The 19383-nt window shown below is 40.5% G+C and overlaps 1 long non-coding RNA gene across 2 annotated transcripts in view; it reads left to right on the plus strand.

The window, feature by feature from the left end:
* The window catches only part of LOC149471102 (uncharacterized), a 71399-nt gene that overhangs the window by 22431 nt on the left and 29585 nt on the right, over window positions 1-19383 (plus strand). For both annotated transcript variants that reach the window (XR_016307428.1, XR_016307429.1), the window contains exon 3: window positions 15687-15778. This is a non-coding gene — a long non-coding RNA (uncharacterized LOC149471102). The remainder of the gene's footprint in view (window positions 1-15686; window positions 15779-19383) is intronic.

Below are 19383 nucleotides of genomic sequence, written 5' to 3' on the forward strand. Positions count from 1 at the left end.
CCTCCCTTGGCAGTTATTTATATGGCCCACAGTGTAAAGCCTATACCAACTTCCTAAAAAAAGAAGAACAGTCTGTACCCAAGTGCACAGAGATCTGCAAACATGTTTCCAAATGTTTGTGTGCAGTAATGAATGCTTTCATTGGTTTTAGTTTTTCATTACTTATGTTTGATTATTATAACTGTTATTGTTAATTATGCAGACACTATGACCTGCTCATTTGGGGCAAATAACAGTGCTTCCTGGCAGACCTAACCCCAACCCCATCCTCAGCGAGGTATGCTCACTGATTCATGATTCAGTAGAATAGGCTACAGGGTCAGATGGTGTCAGAGCTTACCCAGGTAGATTAAAGTGGATTTTCACTGCATCTGAGCAAAACAAAAGCCCTGTTTCATTAATTTTTAATATTCAAAGCAAACTCCCCCATCCATCCATTTCTCTATACTTTATTTTGCATCACTTTGAAAAACACCCTCTAGCATTGGCTGTGGCCATCTTGAGTAAGGGAAGAAGAGTCATGTAGCATTTACTCCCCAGGATCCATCTGCCCTTAGCTCAGGCATGCAGGCAGGAGGGTGTGCTTAGCTAAGAAAACACCTCCTCCCCTCCTGAAGACTCCTGGAATATATGGCATCATTTGCCTAGGCATAGAAACCAGTAAGCAACTGAAAAAATGTAAAAGAAACATTTAGTCTCTCACTGCCTGTTGAGATACTGGACAGGAAGTGAAGTAAAATCTCCCTATTGTGACTTGGAGGCAAAAAAAAAACAAAAACAATTGATAGTTTTATCCTCTTCTCTAAAAAAATGAACATGAACACATTTTGGCTTTAGATATACTGGAGACACTATGGGGAACGTTTTAATACCTGCTAAAGTGGAATTAAACTCTCAATCAAATGAACTATTTTTAATCCTTATGCTACTAACCTTAGTGAATAGGTATAGGTAATAGGTATATTATATTTATTTGTTTTAAACTTTTTTTTTTTTTTAGTTGTTTCCTGGTTTCTTTCCTAGGCCAAAATGATGTCATACATCCCAGGAGTCTTTCATGGGGAGGAGGGGCTTTTCAAGCCAGTCACACCCTCCTGCCTGCATGCCTGAGCTAAGGGCAGATGGATTCCAGGAAGTAAATGCTACATTAATCATCTGCCCTTACTCAGGATAGCCACAGCTAGAAATAATAGGGGGGTGTAAAATGATTTCATTAACCTCCCTGGCGGTATTCCCGAGTGTAGCTCGGGGTAAAGTTTCAGTACCACAAGCAGTAACCCCGAGCTACACTCAGGCTTACCATGGGCACTGCTCCGCGATCCCTCGATCACTTACCTTGTCCTGCGCTCCCGCGATGTCCCTCCTGCAGTGTCCCCGGCAATGTAATCCGGTGGATGCCGGCATCTGTCATCTGGGTTCCGTCCCCTGCGAGCGTTGGGGCGTACAAGGGACGGAACGGCGGGAAATTTGAAAATGACAAAAAGTGACATTCACTAAATACACTAAAATCACATAGTAAAACATTACTGTATCAAACCATTTCACATACATTTTGTCCCGAGTGCTTTGTCCTGTGCCCTGCCTGAATTTTTACTGTTCTTTCTGCCTGGAAACTGAGAAACGTCCATGGCGTCCAAAAAGCGTCCCTTTAGGTCAAAAGTGGTTTTAGACCAACTAGAGAACAGCGATAGTAAATCAGAACCACTTGCAGAATTGAGTGATAATGATTCGTGGGGAAATTCATCATCAGACACTGAAAACGATTTTGCGACTTTGCTCAGTGATGTGCGAACTTGGCGCAATATTTCAAATTTCAGTGTTTTTGGTTTGATTATATTATTGAATTAAATTAGTAGTATATTATTATTTTTTATGATTATTTGTTAAATTATAATTTATGATTTCGTGTTTCAAGTTTTATCCTACCCGGGATGTTTACTAGACTCTTGTTCATACAGATTTCAGTGAGTTATTCCTAAAAATTACAGGCCTACAATAAAAAAATACATATTTCCATGCAAAAAAATGTACCACTTTGAGCACAAAAATATGGACATAATCAGACCGCTAGGGAGGTTAAAACGCATGGAGACATTAACGGATGGGTGAGTTTTCTTTGAAAAGTAAAAATGAATTAAATAGCGTTTTCAGTGTGCAGTGCACAGATACAATTTTGCTCCCCTTTAAGATCTTATTGCTGTCTGTGTTTCCATGAAGGAGAGACAGTACCTCCTATCCAGGTGACAGTTCTCAGAATAGCATGTAACTGGAAAGATCTTCAACAGAAACAAAATAGAATTTAACATTTGACATATTTTTCCCCTATTGGGAATACAGACAGCCATAAAATATGACAGAGGTTCTAATCCTAACCTGCTCTACCCCAAAAAAACCAAACAAAAAAACCCAAAAAAACTAGTGAGGTGGACAATAAATTTCAAACCCCCTCTTTAATCAAAAGAACCACCATCTACCATGTCTGTGAAAGGAAGAAAGCAAATCTAGGCATGTGTTGGTATTAATATTCAAATTCAAGTATTTATTCTTTCATACACATGGTCAAAAAGGCAGCAGTGGAAAAAATAGCAACATCACAATTATATCATATGCCAAAGAATTATACCAACCAATGGGTTTGTGTTCAGCAGTGAGGGTTAACCCTCAATTCTTTTCTTATACTAATGTTAAACCCTTTAAATAGCACATTTATTGAAGGCATTCATTCCAAGGTACATGTTCTCTGTGAGACAGACGTGGAAAGAAACAGATGGGGCATATGGATAGGAGTGGAATCTTCCCAAGCATGAATATAATGACAGAAGGCAACAAAAAAGTGAAAATCTAACAGATCTAATGTACAGTGTACCACTGATGTTACATAATAACTAGAGGAAAAGGAAAAGCACCCCAATTGTATCTAAACATAAACCTACAGATGCACAGACATTTTTAGCACAGAAAATGTTGACATTGACAGAGAGAAAGCATTCTAAAAGGATTTTTTTAAAATCTAAAATATTCTATCTTTGTCGGATCAGTCAATGTGTGATTCTTGTACATGAACCACAACTTTATTTTTGTAGGTACCGTGAGTCACATTTGTGCCAAATATATTAAAGGCAGAGGATGACTATTGTGTAATGAGGATTTGCATCTGCAAAGGAGATCATGGGTCTCTTTGAAACACTTAGGGGAAATATACTAAAGATATTAGTTTTTATATTAGCCCAAATAATTTTTATTATCAGAAATTTGCCAGGACATAGATACATAGGGGTTGATTTACTAAAGGCAAATAGACTGTGCGCTTTGCAAAGTGCAGTTGCTGCAGAGCTTAGTAAATGAGGTAAAGATTTACTTTGCAAAGTATACCCTCTCACGTGCAAGGAAAATACAAAATAAAAAAGCAGCATTTTTGCTTGCATATGATTGGATGATGGAAGTCAGCAAAGCTTTTGCACTTGCAGAGTGCAACTGCACTTTGCAAAGTGCACAGTCTATTTGCCTTTAGTAAATCAAGCCCATAGATGGCTATGTTAGCCTATGCGGCCATGCACATCAGGCATTTAGATCAGTATCCTAAGAGCAGCATTTAGAGGCATAAAATAAACATGCCAAGGCTATGTTCAGAGAGGATCGTATGAATGTAAATGTATTCCAACAAGCGGAATAAATATTCTAGCCAGTATAATGCATGTATGCTTATATGCGTATAAACACGCATACATATGTGACATTAGAGGCGTTTTGTTTTTGCCAGGTTTTGGCCAAAAAAAGTCCATAAATGTGTACACCCATGTGCATGATGCCTTACTTTCTCAGTAACACAAAGTATTACATTTATATATTAATTTATATTACAGTTACAATCAGTAATCAGAAGGTCAGTCTATGTAATTATCTAAGCCCTGAAAACCACTTGTGTAAGAAGAAAATGTCTATGCATTTTTCAAATTTACTTAGCTGGCCTCCAAAGCAAATATAAGTTCACTGATCCAAAAAAATCCAAATTCTACAGCTCCCTACAAGCAGTCCTTGGATCCACATAGTGTATGTATCTATCAAGGTGGGGTTTTTTTTTATCATCAAGGTATCACAAAGCTTGCGAGACCTGAATCGGTGTGTATTAAGACAGCTCTATTGCCGCAAAGAATAAAGGGCTCCCTTTAAAAAAAGAGTTTGTTTGTCCTGAGACTGCACTGAACTGACTGGATCAGTTGCTGGTCATGTTGGGTGGTTTTGTGGGCAAGGTAGGAAGGAATTCCTGCCACAGATTGTGCCCAGTATTAAATAATGGCAAATAAAGTTCTGCTGTTTTTTTGGTACCGCCTTATGGCCGTTTCCACATTTACACTTGGAAAAGTAGGAAGGAAGTGCCTAGTGTCCAAAAAAAGTGAATTAGAAGATAGGTTAAAAGGTGTTTATTGAAAGTAGTGACAAGTACATTGGACCAATGAGTTTTGGGGGAAATGACTCCCCCTTCTTCAAGGCTGTTCCTACATGCTATTAAATGGGAAAAAGTTCCCAAGCCGGGTATATATTTGCACCTAACTGGCTGCAACATTGTTACCGGGTGCCTGCATTGGGGTTGATTTACTAAAGCCAAATATACTGTGCACTTTGCAAAATGCAGTTGCACTCTGCAAGTGCAGTTGCTCCAGATTTTAGTAAATGAGGTAAACCTCCACTTTGAAAAGAATACACAATCAAGTGCAAGGAAATGAAAAAAAACAGCATTTTTGCTTGCACACAATTGGATGATGGAAGTCAGCAGAGCTTCTGCTCATTTACTAAGCTCTGGAGCAATTGCACTTGCAGAGTGCAACAGCACTTTACAATGTGCACAGACGATCTGCCTTAGTGAATCAACCCCATTGTGTCCTGCAGTAAAGTAGCAAGCATCCAACACTGACAAAATTTGTCAGACATTAAAGATTCTTCAGGATGTTCAAGAATAGTGCCTCATCATTTAGAGGCATCACATTTATTAAATGTTTTATATGGTGCAGGAGCGGACTGACCATTTGGAAAGTCAGGCACTGCCTGAGGGCCTGGGGTCAGTAGGGGGCCCCATGAGATGCCCCTGGTTCCTTTTTCATAGGCTTTTTTGAATTTGGGCAAGGACACAGGGGCCCCATGATCCCCTATTGCCTGGGGGCCCCATGAGTTGTCAGTCCGCCCCTGATGTGGTGACATAGTCACTTTAAGCAAAATTATAAGCAGAGCCATGACAAAGTAATGTAGGGGGTGACCTGACTGTAGAAATTCTAATGGGCATAATTATAAAGCAGAAATGATTGGCTCTCCTGCTGCTCTTTTTCTGCCTGACACCTATTAGAACTTTTGTCTCTTCTATAAAGCTAGTTCTGAAGTCAGATTCGCCCATGCACTCACCACATCAAACTCAACGAACATTCAGATTTCTCTTTCTTCAGTGGAAAATCCAGATCCCAGGAACATTTATCTTATGTCACATCTGTCAACTTCCCCCTCATACTTCAGTGTCAAATGGCAAATCATTAATATTATAAATAATTAGCCATTGGTTCCCACGGAAGAATGCCACACTTAATCCTGCTTGCCCATTTCTGAATCCATTAGCCACACAGTGTGAATCTTTTAGCTGCCAGCATTTTACCCATACATTAAAGAACCTAATTATTAACACTTAACCCTTCCTTACCTGGCCACATAATTATCCTCTAAAAAGCCTTAAAGCTCAATTGAAGCTTCAGAAATAGATATGGTGTCAGATATTAACAGTGCTCATTTTATGAGTCCTACCTCCGGTTTCCTGTTTCAGCAATCATGCATGAGTTTTTTTTGAATAGGCATTAGGCTAAGGCTACCACAGATGGCTAGAATATCAGATGATTTCTGCTGAATCATCTGAAATCCAAGCTGTGGGTGGCCCTGTTGACACAATCAACTTTGTTTAGTGGAAAATTGTCATCTGATCAGTTGCGCTAGTCTGACAGCTGTGGGTGTATGCTGCTAGAATACTTTAGCCATCCACTCTAAACAGTATCTATTCAAATTCTCTAATTCAGCCTTCTGACTGATCAAGAGAAATCTGTACACGGGTGGTAGCTTAAAGTGCTCCAGGCTCCACCCAAAAATTTAAAAGTCAGTAGCTACAAATACTACATGTATGTGTCACATAATGAGATCTCTTTGTGTATATCAAGGTTTGGTACAAACAGTTTGGCTGGACGGTGAGTGGCACTGGTACTGAGGACACAGTAATGGCCATATTTAAACACCAGCCTTGGCCTTGTCCACTCGAAGGGCTTTGTCACAGTCGGTGGTCAAGCTCAGAGAGCAGTAGCTATAGCAGTAGAGAGGCTTCCACCAACTGGCTGGATAAATGCATCAGCAGGTCACCCTGGAAGATGACACGGGTTCACCTGAGGTGCGGAGTCCAAGCACTAACCGGTGTTCACCAGAGCTCCTGATGATGAAGATGGGTTTTGCTACATGTTAATACCAGACTGCGGTCCTCAGGATCTCCCCTCTTGGAGGTGAGCAAGCCAGGGTCCAGTAGCAGATATAGCAGGTAGGGATCAAGCAGAAGTGTAGACAGTAAACAAGCCAAAGGTCAGTAAGAAGTTGGTGCAAGTTAGGATTGAGCAGAAGCATAGTTGAGGAACAAACCAAAAGTCGATAAAGAATGGTAGCAGAGATATGGATGGCAGCAGGAGTGACAAGAGTAAGATATTGGCTGAAGAGAGAACAATAAACTGGTACAAAGGCATGGCTAAAATAGAACGTTTATGGGAGGAGAAAAGGGTTCAAGGTTCATGGGAAACAAGGTTCAAGGAAAGATCATTCAAGGAATTGTCCAGGGAGCTGTTCAGCATCCCAGGTGGCACAGCAAGAAGAGCCATCACCAGACAGAGCAGAGGACTCAGGTTCAGACCTAAGTACTGATAGGCTTATTGACAGTCATTTCTGCTAAGTAAGTTGTGGGATGTTATAACTGATGGTGGTGATATCATCAGCATTATTGTAGCATCATCCATTGGGAAGCACTGCAGTTGTTTCAGGATCAACACCCAGCTATAATCATCTGCTACTCATGGAGCAATAAGTTAAAAAAATCTTAACTAATAGATATTTCCTGCTATCTATTTACTACTGTTCTCATTCATCATTCAGTTTTTCTGCAGCTTTTATGGTTTGCTTGGAGGCATGTTTATGAAACTGTACAGTTATTACAGCATGGCTCTTATTTTATGATTGACATATAATCTTCCTTTTTTTCCTTTGTAGAAAAATGTGTCAGTGATTTATCATAAATTTTAAAATGTTTAGAAAGTTATTGATAGCTACACAAAAGAGAATAAACACCAGTACTTCAAGTACTAGAAACAAATTCAATTCTGTATTTCATGGCTATAAATGAAGAGCCTAATATTGTAGCACCTTATTTGATATTATTATACAGGATTTATATACTTTCCCAATCTGCTGTTTCCAGGGCAACCGTGGCTTTAGATTGTTACTGTCACTCTGCATTTGGTAACAGTCTACAGCCATGGTCGCTCGGGCAAGACACTGGCAGCAAGTATGCCAAATAGGCAACAATGGGAAAGTGGAAGAGGAAGTGGCAGTTCAAGCCGAGCTGTATGTGGATGCAGATATAAGATTCTATAGGACGTACAGGTAAGATTAAAGGTAAGCAATGGAGTCCTTCAGATGAATGCATTGTGATATATGGATACCGTCAATGATTTTATGTCGATTGCTAACTCAGTCCACCACAGACAATTCATACATTACCTGATACGTGATTTAAAAATGTTGGTGATTTTTTTTTATTGTACGTTTAGGCTAAGTTCAAATAAGGGCAGTAAAGACAGGCAATTGATCCATGTTTTTACCACCTCCCAACCACCCACTTACAAGTGGACATAACAGTTGCCTGGGTCATGATGGTTTGCAGTGTGGCAGTTGTCAAACTTACCAATTGAAGTCAGTGAGTCTGTGCAGGAATCACATGCCAAACATGGCAAGTGTGGTATTCATGGTAAAATCCCCATTGGGACTGAAATACAAAACCGGCATTATCATTTTTTTAATGCCTGTAAACTAACTCTAAACCACCTCCAAAAAAGTGACCCACCACAGATCACATTTCAGAGAGCCGGTAGAGCCTGCTGCCTTTGTGAATGAGCCCTAAAAGATTCCTCAGTAAAGTAAAAGTAAAGTAAATCTTTAATAAGTTAATGTAATTTCAAAAGTCATTGTCAAAAATTTTCATTTGACATTTTCATTAAAATAAAACCTGGAGATCTTGCTATGAAAGCCCTTGTGCAGGAGCTTCCTGTTATGCATCCTGACAACGCTCTGTCTCCCAATTGTGTTCATGCATTATCAACATGTCACATTGGCTTCCAATGAAAACTACAAATGTCCTCTTCTATGCACCCATTATATAGGAATGGTCTACTGTTGTTACCATCAGGAAATCCACTCTGATGGCATGCAGCCATTGCTGGAGGACACGCGTGTAGACAGAATGTGGCTACAAAGAGGTTGCAGGAGATCGGCAGCATTGAGATGCACCTACTTTAAAGTGATTCTAAATCCAATTTTTTTTTCTCAAAATAAAAACGAAGCTATACTTACCTGCTCTGTACCTTCTTCTGAGCCAGGCTGTGTGTGTCCATAGACAAACATAGAGGTAGTAAACCATACCCCTTTGGATAGAGTAAAGGAGGGTTATAACCCCTGTCAGTATTTTTTCTTTTGCCTTCTGTGTTCCTTTGGGGAGATTTATCTTCACTTCCTGTCTCATAGCCAAAACAGGAAGTGAGAGGAAATCAGTAAAAAATAAGGTACTCCTTTTGGGCCCCCCAGGTCACCAGAACTAGTGTCCCCATGGGAAGATTTCCCCTCTATTACTTTTCTGGTGTTAACCCAAAATTTAAGTAAAGAGAACAAATAGAGAGGGTGACTCTCCCTAATAGAGGCAATAAAAACTGACAAATGTTCAAAATACATCTTCACTCTATCCAAAACTGAAAAAAACAGATTTTAAAGTGTATATTTATACAAAAAATAATAAATGCACATTTTTTTGCAGGTAAAAAATGTACATTTATTATTTTTTTGTTGCAGGAGCCATTTTAAACTATTGCACCAGAGGTCAGCAGATTTCTGGCACCATGCAGGTCTCCTGCAGATCAGTCAGTATATCTGTTTGCCCGCTAAGGCTGTCGGGACTTGTAATTTCTCATTCGCAGAATACTGTGAATGAGTGACACGGCCGGGTTAATGGAGCACCGCATGGCCACTTTTTAAAAAATTTGACAGCTGTCAAAACTGGGGAGCGGGGGCTGGTCTGATCATAACATGTTACATGTTGCACCCTGAATATGGGTGTAGCATGTTATGAAAGGTGAACATATCCTTTAAAGCGAGAGTAGCGAAAGCCATAGGCTCCTACTGCTGTCAGTCAAATCCTGTGAGGAGGGAGTGGCCATGTCAGGTTGTGGGAATGCTCCTGCACAGATGCCCCCTTGGCATTCTGCTTGTTGAGGGGGCACTTCGAAGAGTGGAGAGCAGGACAGCACCAGCAGGGGATTTCAGAAGAAGAGTTAGCATACCCCTCTGTGCAATATTGTTGCACAGAGCAGGTATGTTAAACTTCTTATTTAAAGTGAAAAAAAAAATTAGCTTTTAGAATCACTTTAAAGTAGGTGCATCTCAGTGCTGCCGATCTGCTGCAATCTCCTTGTGGCCACTTTCTGTCTACATGCATGTCTTCCAGTGATGGCATCTCTCAGAGTGGATTTCCTGATGGTAACAACAGTAGACCATTCCTGTATAATGTGTACTTAAAAGGGACTTTAAGCCTCCATTCACATTGCCTGCATTAGGCAACATTCATAAACACTTTTGTCATGCTTCAATCATGGAGCAGCCCATTCATTTCATTGGGCTGCCCTATATGCAACAAACGTATGAAAGAAGTATATGCTCCTTGTTGATCTTCCATTGTTTTTTAACCATGCATTTGCTACACTTGCCACAGTGTTTTGTATGTGCAAAAAACCACTCATCTTTCTTGCTGCGTTTAGGCAGCCACAATAGGGTTCCCACCTCATCCCTTTAAAACCGAACACATATTAATTCCGCAGGTTCTGTGGCTGATTAGGTGGTAATTAAATTCACTTGGTGCCTTATCTGCACTATATTAGCCTCAACACCTGTGTAATTAATATGTGGTCGGTTTTAAAGGGATGAGGTGGCAACCCTAACAAACAACCATGACACGCTTTTTTGCACATGCAGGCCATACATGGGTTGAATTCCGAACTAATTTTCGTTATAAAATCAGAAATTTCGTACATTTTGTAATCCGATGCTGCCACCATTGATTTTGAAATTGAACCAACCAAGCCTTCAATTTCTCCTCATGTTGCTACAGAAAATAATTTTTGTGGTCAAGAATTTTCTTTTCTTTCTAGGTCACAGCTTTATATTTCTTGCACGCTTCTCCCATCATTGATTCGAAATTCGTTCGCTTTTCAAAAAAATTTCCAACATGCCCGATCACTCAAATTCGATGGTCACACGAAAAACAGCCATTTCTGTGACCCACTAATGGTGCGAAATTTGAACAAAAATTTGACCCATGTATGGCCGGCTTAACCACTTCAAGTCCGGACACTTTTACCCCTTCCTCTCCAGGCCAATTTTCAACTTTCAGCGCTATCACACTTTGAATGACAATTGCACAGTCATGCAACACTGTATCCATATGAATTTCTTAGCATTTTTTTGGAGGTAGATAAAGCTTTATTTTGGTGGTATTTATTCACCACTGGGATTTTATTTTTTTTGCTATATAAAAGAAAAAGTCCAAAAATTTTGAAAAAAAGTGTTTTTCTTATAAAAGTTTGCAAATAAATACTGTTTCATCATAAATCTTGGCCAAAATTTATTCAGTTATCTTTTTAGTAAAAAAAAATAACCCAAATTAGTTTATAACCAAACATTATAATTTAAAACATTTTTTTAAATTTTAATTTAATTTTTTAATATTATTGTTTTTTTGGGTTTTTTTACATACTGTCAACCTAGCAGTACAGTGTCACCATGGTGACACTATACTACTTGTGGAAGGTGATGAAGATTTTTTTTTTTTCTTACACTAATTGCTTTTACACCCATAAAGGCTCTAAAAGCAATCACTTCTCCTTCTCTCTGGCTGCATTCTTGCAGCCATTGAGAAATACTGTGTGAGCTGTGATTAGTCACAGCTTGTCACATGGTACAAGGCTGTTGTGAATAGCCTTGTACCATGTGACCTCTGTGATCATTCACAGATTTCACACCTAGTAAGCAATGATGTCAGAAGTGACATCTTGCTTACTACTCTGCATGTGATCACTGATTGGCCAATCAGTGATCACATGATTGGGACCTCACACAGAGGTCCTGTATGACGAATGGTGTTCCACTGTGTCCGGAGGACACAGCGGGCACCGGATCGCACTGCTGCGTACTCCCAGGGAGCGTGCACAAGCAGGGGGCGGGGAGACCGTTTATAAACAGCCAACCACCCCTGCACTGCCACCATCCAGCCGTTTATATACAATGATGGGACAGGAGGTGGTTAAGGCCCCTTTCTTTCACACAGGGTTTCCAATTAGATCTGCCTGTCAGCTTTTCACGTGGATCTGATCAGAAGCTCCATGCAGCTCTACGGGCAGGTGAAAGTGAACAAATTTGTGTTTGTTTGGTCCTTTTACTTTTTTTTTTCCATACCTGGATGAACTCAGAGGTAGGGGGGTGGAAGGCCTGCTTCACACCTATGTGTGTTGCAATCTGCTGCGAGAAAAAAAGTACTTGACCCTTACCAAAAAAAGCATGGAAAACACATACAGTAAATGCAAACGTGTCCCATAGGAATGTAAATGGACTATGGTGAGTTTCTGCAAAATGCAAAAAGCACTAAAAAACGCATAGGTGTGAACCAGGTCTAAATGTGATAGATTGCAGATAGTCTGATGTAAACAGACACAAGTCAATTTAAATACAGTCCCCCATAGAGCGATCACAGGTCTAACACAATCTGCTGTCAAAATGCAGCCAATAATTGAACAGGCATGGATGTCATAAAACTGACATCCTCCCTATTCAGCTCCAATTCAGCAGGATCTGTGAACAGATCCCCTGCCAAACAGAGCGCCCTGTGTGATAGGACCCTTTAGCCTGGTACACATGGTAACAAAAAGCTGAGAAGCTTGTGAGGAGGTCTTTGTACTAACTATGCGATTTTAGTACAGCGATCTCCCCGCTGAGCAATTGTGTGCTGACAGGACAGCCCTCCTGGCAGAACACATCGTTCAGTGCTCGCAGCCATTGGCTGAAAACGCTGATTAGATGCCGATTGGCTGCTGGCTCTCCACCAAATTCGTTCAACAAAAGCCAGCCGCGAGATTTGCTTCTGTCAAAAAATACCCTGTACACATGGGTCTAATGTTAGCTAATTTCGGCTGATATTCGGCCCGTGTGTACAAGGCTTTAAGTGGATCTGCCTTGAAGAAAAATACCTGATTCAAAAGACACTGATGAAGCAGCTGTTCTCATTTTAAGAGCTACATGATAGTTCCAGAGGAATGCTAAAACAACTTGAACTAAGGCTGGTCATACGTTATACAATTTTCTTGAGATTTACCAAAAACCATATAATATGAGATCAAACCTAAACAGGCCCTTGTGCTACATAGTTGGACAGAAAAATGTATAGTGTATGGCCAGCCTTAGACTGTCCATACACTACCATTTTCTGTCCAATTTCTGCCCAATTTCCTTTAGATTTACCTTCAACTATGTAGTGCAAGGGCCTGCCTAATTGGATACAACTGAAATTATTGTTTAGGTTTGACCTCATATTAAATGGTTTTTGGTAAACCTAAAGCAAAATTCTCAAGAAAATTGTATAATGTATGGCCAGCCTAATGCAGGCCATAGATGAGGAGAAAACCGGCCGATTTTCCTTTAAAAAAATGAAAAATCGGTCGTTCAAGCGGCCGACGTTACCAGGAATGGTAAAAAAAATCAGCCGATTTTCATCCCGTCTACAGCCGGCAAAATGTGTCCCTGCAGAGAGCTTTGACAGTTTGACAGTGCTTTGACATTTATAGCGGCTGCAACATCTTCTTCTTCATCTTCTTCATCCTCTTCTTCTTCTTCATCCTCTTCTTCTTCTTCCTCTTCTTCTTCCTCTTCTTCATCCTCTTCTTCTTCTTCATCCTCTTCTTCCTCTTCTTCTTCCTCTTCTTCTTCATCCTCTTCTTCTTCATCATCCTCTTCTTCATCCTCTTCTTCTTCTTCTTCTTCATCCTCTTCTTCTTCCTCTTCTTATTCTTCTTCTTCATCTTCCTCTTCTTCTTCTTCATTCTCTTCTTCCTCTTCTTCATCCTCTTCTTCTTCTTCTTCTTCATCCTCTTCTTCTTCATCATCCTCTTCTTCTTCTTCTTCTTCATCTTCTTCCTCTTCTTCATGCTCTTCTTCTTCTTCTTCATCATCCTCTTCTTCTTCATCATCCTCTTCTTCTTCTTCTTCATCCTCTTCTTCTTCTTCTTCATCATCCTCTTCTTCTTCTTCTTCTTCATCCTCTTCTTCTTCTTCATCATCTTCTTCCTCTTCTTCTTCATCATCCTCTTCTTCTTCATTCTCTTCTTCTTCATCCTCTTCTTTCTCCTCTTCTTATTTTTCATCCTCTTCTTCATCCTCTTCTTCTTCTTCATCCTCTTCTTCTTCATCCTCTTCTTCCTCCTCTTCTTCTTCTTCATCCTCTTCTTCTTCATCATCCTCTTCTTCTTCTTCATCATCCTCTTCTTCATCCTCTTCTTCATCCTCTTCTTCTTCATCATCCTTTTCATCATCCTCTTCTTCTTCATTATCCTGTTCTTCTTCTTCATCCTCTTCTTCATCTTTTTCTTTTTCTTTTTGTCTTCCTCTTGCAGGTCACTGCTCATACGCAGATTTTTTATCGGTAAAAAGATCGGCCCATAATTGCCGCGAAAATCGGCTGATCGGCAAAATCGGCCGATTTTTTCCCAACTTTACCGATAAAAAAAAATCTGCCAAAATACCGAAAAAGGCCGAACAATTAACCCACTAATGATCCGAAAATCGGCCAATTTTATTTTCGGCCGAAAATCGGCCGATTTTTGACCCATCTATGGCCTGCATTAGTGTTTCAGGAGCTGAAGCAACCCATTAAACAGCTTTGGATAACTACAAGTATACTTGTACACTTTATGACTGCACCAATATTGGTGACAAAGGTTTGCCTTAACCTCAGCCTAACTTCTAAACAGATCCCCAATCCCTGTACTATTCCCTGGATAAATTATGGATAACACAGATTAATTCTATGAGTCAAATAATGGAAGCTTCCACGGAAGGCTCCTGTTATGGATGCTGCCATTTGTAAGGGGGCAACTGGAAGAGGATTGCTATATAAAGGAATTACCCACTGAGCAATGAAGAGCACTTCTGACCATCTTGCTGTAAAATATCGGTGAACGTAGGCTCCATTTATTCTATTGGAATAGAATTATCATTTACCAAATTGTGGCTTAATGTATCTTGTACACCTCTCAGAGGAATCAGGAAGGGTACCTGCTGAGATCTGCCTGAATCCTCAGTATGTAAATTAACTCTCTTGGTAAACACAACAAGCAGTAAAATTAATTGACTGTAGCAAAATTAAGGAATGGAAATATGTGTATCCAATAAATTGGATTTTTTTTCTTTTAATTGTGCTGTAGTCCCATTTGATTTTGTATGACTTACAAAAGTCAAGTTCTATTTCTTTTTGCATGAGGTGCACAGGAGGGGGAGAACAACATAGACATGCTGCAGATTTTAATTGTTTTACATCTCAAGGACATTTAAGCTCCTTTCCCACAAATAGCCAGGGAAGGAGGTAAAAACAGGTGATTGATTTTTATTTTCACCATGCTTCAACCATCCTTGTTAGGGCCGCTCTGCAACTGCCAGCCAATGAAAACTTAACATTGACATACAACAATAAAAAATCCCAAAAAGGCATCAGGATGTGGCAGCATCCTGAATGCCTGCAAGCCTCCTTTCACCATCCTCTAATAAGCAGTCTATAGTAGATCGCTTTTCGGGGAAGTGGTAAACACTGCTGCTGATGTGAAAGGAGCCTTTGAGTGGGGTTGCCACCTCATCCCTTTATAACTGAGCACATATTAGTTACACAGGTTCAGAAGCTAGTTTATTGGCGATAAGGCACTAGGTGAATTTAATTAGCGCCTTAATCAGCCACGGAACCTGTGTAATTAATATGTGTTCGGTTTTAAAGGGATGAGGTGGCAACCCTACCTTAGAGCCATGTGGCCCCAGAAATAGTGAATGTTTGGACACAGGGTGGACTTTTATTTCTTTAAAACTAAATTGAGATTTTGTATAGTTTATGTTTGAATCTTGCCTCTGGAGTTCTTCCTTAACATCTGTTTATGTGAACTACTATAGCCTTGCAACTTACTGGTAGCAAAGATATGAAAATCTTGTTTGTCACTGATAATAGAAATTTTTTTGTTTCAATAAATATGAAACATATTAACTTAAGAACTGTGACTGTATTTACATATGTATTGTATACCTTGAATGTAATGCCTCTTGTTCTCTCCCAGGCAGAAAATCATCCTCTCTGTTACGGGATGAAGCCATTATTAAGAAGCTGTCAGGCCTGAAATCACAGTGTACTTATTTATTATTGTTAGAGGTGAGATTGTGTTCTAGAAAGTTAAACGCAGGGAACAGTTTTTTGCAGCCTCTGAATGTAAAGAATTCTGGATCTACATCAAAAAAGGAAACAAGTTAAGAAAGCAGGTAAGTAGTGAGTATCTTACCATTGAAGTGCACCCATCTGAAAAATGTGATATAGCAGCAAACTGTGCCTCAATAAAACTACGTTGGGTTTTAAAGGACAAGATTAGGTATGCACCTCCCCAAGCCCACCAAAACTAAACTGGACTAGCATACTAAACCCCAACTCACCCCAAATTACCTCTGTTGCACAGCTGCTTACTTAAACTAATGCTAACCAACTTTCCCACCCCTCCAAAACTTAACTGTGCCACCCCACATCACTTTAGTCCCTAACTTGCCTCTCTTGATCAGCCACGGCCTGGTCACTTTCATCATGCCTGCAGTTCAAAGGTTGGCAGTCTGTAGAGAGCAACTTCTATGAGGTTGATGCCACTGTCAAACTAACTGATTCCCTGCAAACACTGGGTTTGATCAGCATAAAGGGTAGAAATGTGGACTGCCTATTCCATAGCTGTCTCAGAGGAGTCCCACAGTGCACGTCACCATTGTGTTCTACTTCAGGCTTGCTTTGAGTTGTACAACCAGCAACCTTTTAGGTGTAGCATTACCCTCTTGAGGGTCGCTGAGTATTTGGGTCCCCCTAAGTTCTGCACAGCCAGGTAACATGCATTTTCCACACTTTTTTCCAAAGTCAGTAAACAGTCCATGAGCTTGTTTTTTTATTGTTGTTTTATTAGGTGTTAACAACTTGGATGAGGTCTAGGGGATGGCCAATGGAACCGAACAACTTGAAGGACATCTTCTTAGACAAAAATGGCAAGAATCCAGCAAAAATCTAAAAAGTATTAATTGATCTTAGCTCTCTACTCCTTCTGGAGTGGCACTTCCCTTCTGACAAATTAGTACACAGTCTTTGCAAGGAGCCCTTGGTACACTTAAATGAACCTCCTCAGACACCAAATGACAATCTCGTCATCCACCTGGCTGTCTTGAAAGTATCCCAGGGCAAGGGATTCTGAGACACACAAAATATGTAGTCCCAGGGAGAACTAGTTGGGTATTGTATTGCCCTCTCCCATCTTTGGCCAAGGGGGTGTAGAAGTACTCACGCTGTTCTGTTCCTGTAGTTGTAGAGGTTGAAGTTGCTTTCAGGCCTTAGGCTGGGCTAGATCCTTCCCTGATGACAGGCTGTCTTTCCCTGGTAGACTGTGGGACAGTGGAGGTCTTTCTGTACAACTTCAGCCTGTAGGCAGACCCCCCCCCCTCCTCTGGAGCCCCCTCCTAGGCTCCACACCAGCAGCACTTCCTCACTCCATCTTCCACCAGACTTCCCTGATGTCCAGGCTCTCTCATATTTAAGGGCTGACCTAGCCGCCAAGCTTCCTGCCTGGGGATTGGCCAGATTCCTTTAAGTTTGCAGATCAGCCCCTCCTCACCCCCACTCACTGCTTCTAGAAACTTCTCCAAGTTTCTAGAGCAGGGGAAGGTATCAGATAACTGACCTGCAGAGCCCTTCAGACTTCTAGCAAGTCTCTAACTGTAAAAAAAATCTATAGGGCGTTACATAGGGTTATCAATATTCTCTTCCTATGTCATGTCACCCACTGTGAACCACAAAAGCTGGTTACACAGTCCTAGAAAAGCTTTGAGTAGACCACTGTGGTGATAAGCACTGTGGAACTCCTCTGAGACAGCTGTGCGGTAGACAGTCCATGTTTCCACTCCATATGATGACTAATGTCTAGTCGTTGCAGGGGATGCAGAGAAATGTAGGTTTGTCAGTGATTTTTACATTACAGTGACTACTGGTTTCATTGTCTCAAAAGTTCCCTTCTACAGCCCACCAACTTTTGAATTGCAGACTAGACTAAAGTGACTGCTGCTGAACAACAGAGATAAGTCACAAGCTGGGTTCAGTTGGACTTGTCCTTGAAAACCCAACCTAGTTTTACTGAGGCATACCTCAGGCATAACTAGTAAGAGCTGGCAATCTATTTACAAATTCATTGTTCTAAAAGCTGCACTATTCAAAGACAACGTTTTTAAAGAAGCTCCTTGGTTTTGTCCCAAAAGCTGGCTGTCTATATTCACAGTCAGTGTACTAGAGTATGCTTTTTTGTTTTTTTAGGAAAAAAGTGCTTTTTGGCTTAAATCACTTCATTGATTACTGAGCATGAAACAGAATATGTTTCTGGCTCAAAAAATATTGCTATGTGACTATTCCTATGACATTTCTGTTCCAGAGGGAAGCCAAATATGCTACATTTCCTACAACATTGTACACATTATCTACAGTGCCTTGAAAAAGCCTTGAAAAACTCCTTGAAGTTTTCCACATTTTGTCATGTTACAACCAAAAACATAAATGTATTTTATTGGGATTTTATGTGGTAGACCAACACAAAGTGGCACATAATTGTGAAGTAGAAGGAAAATGATAAATGGTTTTCAAAGTGTTTTACAAATAAATATCTGAAAACTGTGGTGTGCATTTGTATTCAGCCCCCCGAGTCAATACTTTGTAGAACCACCTTTCGCTGCAATTACAGCTCAGGTCTTTTTGGGTATGTCTCTACCAGCTTTGCACATCTAGAGAGTGAAATTTTTGCCCATTCTTCTTTGCAAAATAACTCAAGCTCTGTCATATTGGATGGAAAGTGTCTATGAATAGCAATTTTCAAGTCTTGCCACAGATTCTCAATTGGATTTATGTCTGGACTTTAACTGGGTCATTCTAAGACATGAATATGCTTTGATCTAAACCATTCCATTGTAGCTCTGGCTGTATGTTTAGGATCGTTGACCTGCTGAAAGGTGAACAGGTTTTCTTCTAAGATTGCCATGTATTTGGCTCCATCCATCTTCTCATGAACTCTGACCAGCTTCCCTGTCCCTGCTGAAGAATAGCATGCCCACAACATGATGCTGCCACCACCATGTTTTGTGGTGGAGTTGATGTGTTCAGGGTGATGTGCAGTGTTAGATTTCTGCCACACATAGCATTTTGCTTTTAGGCCAAAAAGTTCAATTTGGTCTCGTCTGACCAGAGCACCTTCTTCCACATGTTTGCTCTGTCCTCCACATGGCTTCTTGCATACTGCATATGGGACTTCTTATGACTTTCTTTCAACAATGGCTTTCTTCTTGCCACTATTCCATAAAGGCCAGATTTGTGGAGAGTACAACTAATAGTTGTCATGTGGACAGATTCTCCCACCTGAGCTGTGGATCTCTGCAGCTCTTCAAGAGTTACTATGGGCCTCTTGCTTCTCTAATTAATGCTCTGCTTGCCTGGCCTGTCGATTTAAGTGGATGGCTGTGTAATGGTTGGTTTGTAGTTGTGCCATACTCTTTCCATTTTCGGATGATGGATTGAACAGTGCTCTGTAAAATGTCCAAAGCTTTGGATATTGTTTTATAACTTAACCCTGCTTTAAACATCTCCACAACTTTATCCTTGACCTATCTGGTGTGTTCCTTGGCCTGCATGATGCTGTCTGTTCACCAGGGGTGTACTGACAACTCATGGGGCCCCGGGGCAATAGGAGATCATGGGGC

The sequence above is a fragment of the Staurois parvus genome, unplaced genomic scaffold (genome assembly GCF_062004578.1).
Source record: "Staurois parvus isolate SC_StPar_1 unplaced genomic scaffold, SC_StPar_1.0 ptg000029l, whole genome shotgun sequence".
Classification (NCBI taxonomy): Eukaryota; Metazoa; Chordata; class Amphibia; order Anura; family Ranidae; genus Staurois; species Staurois parvus.